This window comes from Megalopta genalis, unplaced genomic scaffold (assembly GCF_051020955.1).
Source record: "Megalopta genalis isolate 19385.01 unplaced genomic scaffold, iyMegGena1_principal scaffold0057, whole genome shotgun sequence".
NCBI classification, from domain to species: Eukaryota; Metazoa; Arthropoda; class Insecta; order Hymenoptera; family Halictidae; genus Megalopta; species Megalopta genalis.
This window is the reverse complement of record NW_027476126.1, coordinates 820,001-828,491: the sequence shown is the minus strand read 5'-3', so window position 1 is coordinate 828,491 and position 8,491 is coordinate 820,001. Positions and strand designations below refer to the sequence as shown.

General features: G+C 31.8%; 1 non-coding gene across 1 annotated transcript; it reads right to left on the bottom strand.

Annotated features, from left to right (window-relative positions):
- Nucleotides 1-7,186: 7,186 nt before the first annotated feature.
- On the bottom strand, nucleotides 7,187-7,341 carry LOC143261622 (5.8S ribosomal RNA). The gene has a single exon (XR_013035715.1). It is a non-coding gene; the product is annotated as a 5.8S ribosomal RNA (ribosomal RNA).
- Nucleotides 7,342-8,491: the final 1,150 nt, after the last annotated feature.

Genomic DNA, 8,491 nt, shown 5'->3' with positions numbered 1-8,491 from the left:
TTGTCTATTCGCTCATTTTTTCATTCGTTCATTTGCCTATTCGCTCATTTGTTCATTTGTTCATTTGTTCGTTTGTTCATTTGTTCATTTGTTCATGTGTTCATGTGTTCATTTGTTCATTTGTTCATTTGTTCATTTGTTCATTTGTTCATTTGTTCATTTGTTCATTTGTTCATTTGTTCATTTGTTCATTTGTTCATTTGTTCATTTGTTCATTTGTTCATTTGTTCATTTGTTCATTTGTTCATTTGTTCATTTGTTCATTTGTTCATTTGTTCATTTGTTCATTTGTTCATTTGTTCATTTGTTCATTTGTTCATTTGTTCATTTGTTCATTTGTTCATTTGTTCGTTTGTTCATTTGTTCGTTTGTTCGTTTGTTCATTTGTTCCTTTTGCTTATTTTGTTCATTTGTTCATTTGTTCATTTGTTCATTTGTTAATTTGTTCATTTGTTCATTTGTTCATTTGTTCATTTGTTCACTAGTTCATTTGTTCATTTGTTCGTTTGTTCATTTGTTCATTTGTTCATTTGTTCATTTGTTCATTTGTTCATTTGTTCATTTGTTCATTTGTGCATTTGTGCATTTGTTCGTTTGTTCGTTTGTTCGTTTGTTCGTTTGTTCGTTTGTTCGTTTGTTCGTTTGTTCGTTTGTTCGTTTGTTAGGTTTGTTCGTTTGTTCGTTTGTTCGTTTGTTCGTTTGATCATTTGTTCATTTGTTCATTTGTTCATTTGTTTATTTTATTCATTTGTTCATTTGTTCATTTGTTCATTTGTTCATTTGTTCATTTGTTCATTTGTTCATTTGTTAATTTGTTCATTTGTTCATTTGTTCGTTTGTTCATTTGTTCATTTGTTCATGTGTTCATTTATTCATTTGTTCATTTTTTTCATTTGTTCATTTGTTCATTTGTTCATTTGTTCGTTTGTTCGTTTGTTCGTTTGTTCGTTTGTTCGTTTGTTCGTTTGTTCGTTTGTTCGTTTGTTCGTTTGTTCGTTTGTTCGTTTGTTCGTTTGTTCGTTTGTTAGGTTTGTTCGTTTGTTCGTTTGTTCCTTTTGCACATTTTGCTCATTTGTTCATTTGATCATTTGTTCATTTGTTCATTTGTTCATTTGTGCGATTGTCTATTCGCTCATTTGTTCATTCGTTCATTTGCCTATTCGCTCATTTGTTCATTTGTTCATTTGTTCGTTTGTTCATTTGTTCATTTGTTCATTTGTTCATTTGTTCATTTGTTCATTTGTTCATTTGTTCGTTTGTTCGCTTCTTCGTTTGTTCGTTTGTTCGTTTGTTCGTTTGTTAGGTTTGTTCGTTTGTTCGTTTGTTCATTTGTTCGTTTGTTCGTTTGTTCATTTGATCATTTGTTCATTTGTTCATTTGTTCATTTGTTCATTTGTTCATTTGTTCATTTGTTCATTTGTTCATTTGTTCATTTGTTCATTCGTTCATTTGTTCATTTGTTTATTCGTTCATTTGTTCATTTGTTCATTTGTTCATTTGTTCATTTGTACATTTGTTCATTTGTTCATTTGTTCATTTGTTCATTTGTTCATTTGTTCATTTGTTCATTTGTTCATTTGTTCATTTGGTCATTTGTTCATTTGTTCATTTGTTCATTTGTTCATTTGTTCATTTTGCTCATTTTGCTCATTTGTTCATTTGCTCATTTGTTCATTCGTTCATTTGTTCATTTGTTCATTTGTTCATTTTTTCATTTGTTCATTTGTTCATTTGTTCATTTGTTCATTTGTTCATTTGTTCATTTGTTCATTTGTTCATTTGTTCATTTGATCATTTGTTCATTTGTTCATTTGTTCGATTGTTCATTTGTTCATTTGTTCATTTGTTCATTTGTTCATTTGTTCATTTGTTCATTTGTTCATTTGTTCATTTGTTCATTTGTTCATTTGTTCATTTGTTCATTTGTTCATTTGTTCATTTGTTCAATTGTTCATTTGTTCATTTGTTCATTTGTTCATTTGTTCATTTGTTCATTTGTTCATTTGTTCATTTGTTCATTTGTTCATTTGTTCATTTGTTCATTTGTTCATTTGTTCATTTGTTCATTTGTTCATTTGTTCATTTGTTCATTTGTTCATTTGTTCATTTGTTCATTTGTTCATTTGTTCATTTGTTCATTTGTGCATTTGTGCATTTGTTCGTTTGTTCGTTTGTTCGTTTGTTCGTTTGTTCGTTTGTTCGTTTGTTCGTTTGTTCGTTTGTTCGTTTGTGCATTTGTTCGTTTGTTCGTTTGTTCGTTTGTTCGTTTGTTCGTTTGTTCGTTTGTTCGTTTGTTCGTTTGTTAGGTTTGTTCGTTTGTTCGTTTGTTAGGTTTGTTCGTTTGTTCGTTTGTTCGTTTGTTCGTTTGTTCATTTGTTCATTTGATCATTTGTTCATTTGTTCATTTGTTCATTTGTTCATTTGTTCATTTGTTCATTTGTTCATTTGTTCATTTGTTCATTTGTTCATTTGTTCATTTGTTCATTTGTTCAATTGTTCATTTGTTCATTTGTTGCTTTGTTCATTTGTTCCTTTGTTCATTTGTTCATTTGTTCATTTGTTTATTTGTTCATTTGTCCATTTGTTCATTTGTTCATTTGTTCATTTGTTCATTTGATCATTTGTTCATTTGTTCATTTGTTCATTTGTTCATTTGTTCATTTGTTCATTTGTTCATTTGTTCATTTGTTCATTTGTTCATTTGTTCATTTGTTCATTTGTTCATTTGTTCATTTGTTCATTTGTTCATTTGTTCATTTGTTCATTTGTACATTTGTTCATTTGTTCATTTGTTCATTTGTTCATTTGTTCATTTGTTCATTTGGTCATTTGTTCATTTGTTCATTTGTTCATTTGTTCATTTGTTCATTTGTTCATTTGTTCATTTGTTCATTTGTTCATTTGTTCATTTGTTCATTTGTTCATTTGTTCACTTGTTCATTTGTTCATTTGTTCATTTGTTCATTTGTTCATTTGTTCATTTGTTCATTTGTTCATTTGTTCATTTGTTCATTTGTTCATTTGTTCATTTGTTCATTTGTTCATTTGTTCATTTGTTCATTTGTTCATTTGTTCATTTGTTCATTTGTTCATTTGTTCATTTGTTCATTTGTTCATTTGTTCATTTGTTCATTTGTTCGATTGTTCATTTGTTCATTTGTTCATTTGTTCATTTGTTCATTTGTCCATTTGTTCATTTGTTCATTTGTTCATTTGTTCATTTGTTCATTTGTTCATTTGTTCATTTGTTCATTTGTTCATTTGTTCATTTGTTCGTTTGTTCGTTTGTTCATTTGTTCGTTTGTTCATTTGTTCAATTGTTCATTTGTTCATTTGTTCAATTGTTCATTTGTTCATTTGTTCATTTGTTCATTTGTTCATTTGTTCATTTGTTCATTTGTTCATTTGTTCATTTGTTCATTTGTTCATTTGTTCATTTGTTCATTTGTTCATTTGTTCATTTGTTCGTTTGTTCATTTGTTCGTTTGTTCATTTGTTCCTTTTCTTATTTTGTTCATTTGTTCATTTGTTCATTTGTTCATTTGTTCATTTGTTCATTTGTTCATTTGTTCATTTGTTAATTTGTTCATTTGTTCATTTGTTCATTTGTTCATTTGTTCACTAGTTCATTTGTTCATTTGTTCGTTTTATTCATTTGTTCATTTGTTCATTTGTTCATTTGTTCATTTGTGCATTTGTGCATTTGTTCGTTTGTTCGTTTGTTCGTTTGTTCGTTTGTTCGTTTGTTCGTTTGTTCGTTTGTTCGTTTGTTCGTTTGTTCGTTTGTTAGGTTTGTTCGTTTGTTCGTTTGTTCGTTTGTTCGTTTGTTCATTTGTTCGTTTGTTCATTTGTTCCTTTTGCTTATTTTGTTCATTTGTTCATTTGTTCATTTGTACGTTTGTTCGTTTGCTAGGTTTGTTCGTTTGTTCGTTTGTTCCTTTTGCTCATTTTGCTCATTTGTTCATTTGATCATTTGTTCATTTGTTCATTTGTTCATTTGTTCATTTGTGCGATTGTCTATTCGCTCATTTTTTCATTCGTTCATTTGCCTATTCGCTCATTTGTTCATTTGTTCATTTGTTCGTTTGTTCATTTGTTCATTTGTTCATGTGTTCATGTGTTCATTTGTTCATTTGTTCATTTGTTCATTTGTTCATTTGTTCATTTGTTCATTTGTTCATTTGTTCATTTGTTCATTTGTTCATTTGTTCATTTGTTCATTTGTTCATTTGTTCATTTGTTCATTTGTTCATTTGTTCATTTGTTCATTTGTTCATTTGTTCATTTGTTCATTTGTTCGTTTGTTCATTTGTTCGTTTGTTCATTTGTTCGTTTGTTCATTTGTTCCTTTTGATTATTTTGTTCATTTGTTCATTTGTTCATTTGTTCATTTGTTCATTTGTTCATTTGTTAATTTGTTCATTTGTTCATTTGTTCATTTGTTCACTAGTTCATTTGTTCATTTGTTCGTTTGTTCATTTGTTCATTTGTTCATTTGTTCATTTGTTCATTTGTTCATTTGTTCATTTGTGCATTTGTGCATTTGTTCGTTTGTTCGTTTGTTCGTTTGTTCGTTTGTTCGTTTGTTCGTTTGTTAGGTTTGTTCGTTTGTTCGTTTGTTCGTTTGTTCGTTTGTTCGTTTGATCATTTGTTCATTTGTTCATTTGTTCATTTGTTCATTTGTTTATTTGTTCATTTGTTCATTTGTTCATTTGTTCATTTGTTCATTTGTTCATTTGTTCATTTGTTCATTTGTTCATTTGTTAATTTGTTCATTTGTTCATTTGTTCGTTTGTTCATTTGTTCATTTGTTCATCTGTTCATTTATTCATTTGTTCATTTTTTTCATTTGTTCATTTGTTCATTTGTTCATTTGTTCGTTTGTTCGTTTGTTCGTTTGTTCGTTTGTTCGTTTGTTCGTTTGTTCGTTTGTTCGTTTGTTCGTTTGTTCGTTTGTTCGTTTGTTCGTTTGTTCGTTTGTTCGTTTGTTCGTTTGTTCGTTTGTTCGTTTGTTCGTTTGTTCATTTGTTCATTTGTTCATTTGTTCATTTGTTCATTTGTTCATTTGTTCATTTGTTCATTTGTTCATTTGTTCATTTGTTCATTTGTTCATTTGTTCATTTGTTCATTTGTTCATTTGTTCATTTGTTCATTTGTTCATTTGTTCATTTGTTCATTTGTTCATTTGTTCATTTGTTCATTTGTTCATTTGTTCATTTGTTCATTTGTTCATTTGTTCATTTGTTCATTTGTTCATTTGTTCATTTGTTCATTTGTTCATTTGTTCATTTGTTCATTTGTTCATTTGTTCATTTGTTCATTTGTTCATTTGTTCATTTGTTCATGTGTTTATTTGTTCATTCGTTCATTTGTCTATTCCCACATTTGTTCATTTGTTCGTTTGCTCATATGTTCATTTTTTTCATTTTTTCATTTGTTCATTTGTTCATTTGTTCAATATTTTAATTTGTTCATTTCTTCGTTGGTTCAATAGTTGATTTGTTCATTTCTCATCTTGTTCATTTGTTCGTTTGTTCATATGTTCATTTGTTCATTTGTTCATTTGTTCATTTGTTCATATGTTCATTTGTTCATTTGTTCATTTTTTCATTTGTTCATTTGTTCATTTGTACATTTGTTCATTTGTTCATTTGTTCATTTGTTCATTCGTTCATTTGTACATTTGTCCATTTTTTCATTTGTTCATTTGTTCATTTGTGCATTTGTGCATTTGTTCATTTGTTCATTTGTTCATTTGTTCATTTGTTCATTTATTCATTTGTTCATATGTTCATATGTTCATTTGTTCATTTGTTCATTTGTTCATTTGTTCATTTGTTCATTTGTTCATTTGTTCATTTGTTCATTTGTTCATTTGTTCATTTGTTCATTTGTCCATTTGTTCATTTGTTCATTTGTTCATTTGTTCATTTGTTCATTTGTTCATTTGTTCATTTGTTCATTTGTTCATTTGTTCATTTGTTCATTTGTTCATTTGTTCATTTGTTCATTTGTTCATTTGTTCATTTGTTCATTTGTTCATTTGTTCATTTGTTCATTTGTTCATTTGTTCATTTGTTCATTTGTTCATTTGTTCATTTGTTCATTTGTTCATTTGTTCATTTGTTCATTTGTTCATTTGTTCATTTGTTCATTTGTTCATTTGTTCATTTGTTCATGTGTTTATTTGTTCATTCGTTCATTTGTCTATTCGCACATTTGTTCATTTGTTCGTTTGCTCATATGTTCATTTTTTTCATTTTTTCATTTGTTCATTTGTTCATTTGTTCATTTGTTCATTTGTTCATTTGTTCATTTGTTCATTTGTTCATTTGTTCATTTGTTCATTTGTTCATTTGTTCATTTGTTCATTTGTTCATTTGTTCATTTGTTCATTTGTTCATTTGTTCATTTGTTCATTTGTTCATTTGTTCATTTGTTCATTTGTTCATTTTTTCATTTTTTCATTTTTTCATTTGTTCATTTGTTCATTTGTTCATTTGAGTGAAGGGTCACTCAGCTTTACTCAGAATATGTGCAACATCGGATCTATATAGCCATCGATACAATTCGTACACAAATGTGTCGTACGAAGAGAGAGACTTTTTTTCCTCTGGCAACATAACGGTAAGAGACATCCTTCCACACTCATAGGTTCCACTCCCTGGGGCTATGATATATATATACATATAAATTCAAATTCGAAGCAACGGTCACAATTCTACTCTATATTTTTGCGGGTTATGTGTTCTTTCGTTCAATTTCTTTCATGCGTTCGTTCGATCTCTGTACACAGTCTTCACATAGGACAGACTCGTGTAGTACGCTCTCGTGGGTTAAACCCATCTCGTTTCATTTCAGGTGACGTCGGGAGCGCGTTGAAAATGTACCAGTGAAATCTCGATAGTTCTACGAATACGAATCGTCCCGAAAAAGATTTTGTCACCGCTTCGAAGCGGTGTTTCAGACGGGCGGACGTATATAAAACATATACGACACACGACACCGCCTTCCACACTCACGCTAGTTCGAACACGATTTCCATCTCTCTCGAAGACTGTTAGACGTACGTAAAATTTCTCAATATTCATAGGACCGCGACAAACGCCGACGAAGCGCCCATCATTCGCTCGTACGTATATAGGCAACAAGTGCCATCAACGCAAGCAGTTTATAAGTACGTAAACGACCCTCAGCCAGGCGTGGTCCAGGAATTGTATCCGTGGACCGCAATGTGCGTTCGAAATGTCGATGTTCATGTGTCCTGCAGTTCACACGTTGACGCGCAATTAGCTGCGTTCTTCATCGACCCACGAGCCAAGTGATCCACCGTTCAGGGTAATTTTTCCCTTTTATTCTCTCATATATATATAATGTGTATTTGCTATCCACCACATTTTTTTGTGTTATATTTCGGAACAAGCCGATACCCGAAGAGCTCGAACCAGCGCGCGAAGGAGATTCGGGAGTCGTCGTACGACGACATAATTGTCCCTTAAAGAACGAGATATTTCCGTCGAAACCATATATATATGTACGAGCAAATCCAAAACCACTGTTTTCTTGCAAGTTCGACGGTCGGAGCGAATAGAACATTGAAAAGCCTTCTATCGAAGAAACACAGAGAGTATATCACCTCCAAAAACGACGGGGATATGGATATTCAAACTGGACAATTATCAACCCGATACTGGATTCGAAAAGTTTCTCTCTCCTTTCGTCGTTATTTACACCGGACGGACTCACGGCCGGCTCTAGCTGGGTGTCATATATATATACGTCCCACGCTCATGCTGCCACTAGCGCGCAACAGAGTAGGGTGTCAATGACAACGACACAGCATTGAAACGAGCTACACAAGCCGGTCTCTCTTGATACCAATGTAAACGAGCATTAAGTTATCTTCAGACTGCCCGATATTTTCGTCCTTTGGACTTTCCCAACGATTCCTTTTTTTCTTTTTTTTTTACACCACAGCGAAGACTTGAGGAAGCGTGATTAGCACGCTCGCATCCCTCCCTGTCCTACTACAACTGTGTGTGTGTGTGTAAAGAAAGAAAAAAGAATACATTGGCTTTCTCTCTATCGAGAAGATGGCCTACGCAACGCAGATCAAAGGCCTAATACGTGTAATATAATACGCGTCTGGCCGTGTATAAATCACGCACGAATGATCTGGTCGGGCCCAACTCTTCTCGTACGCTTATTTTTCCGTGTTGGGGCACTATCATAAAATCACATAAACCCCAACACGTGTGTGTCTTGGAAGGAAGATGGCCTACGCAACGCAGATCAAAGGCCTAATACGTGTAGTACACACGTCTGCCGTGTAAATCACGCACGAATGATCTGGTCGGGCCCAACTCTTCTCCACCACACCACATCCCAACTTTGTACATTTTTATATATTTTTGTGCGTTGGGGCACCTTCATAATCACAAACCCCAACAACACATATATCTCTCTCTCTCTTTGAAAGATTTGTTGTGGC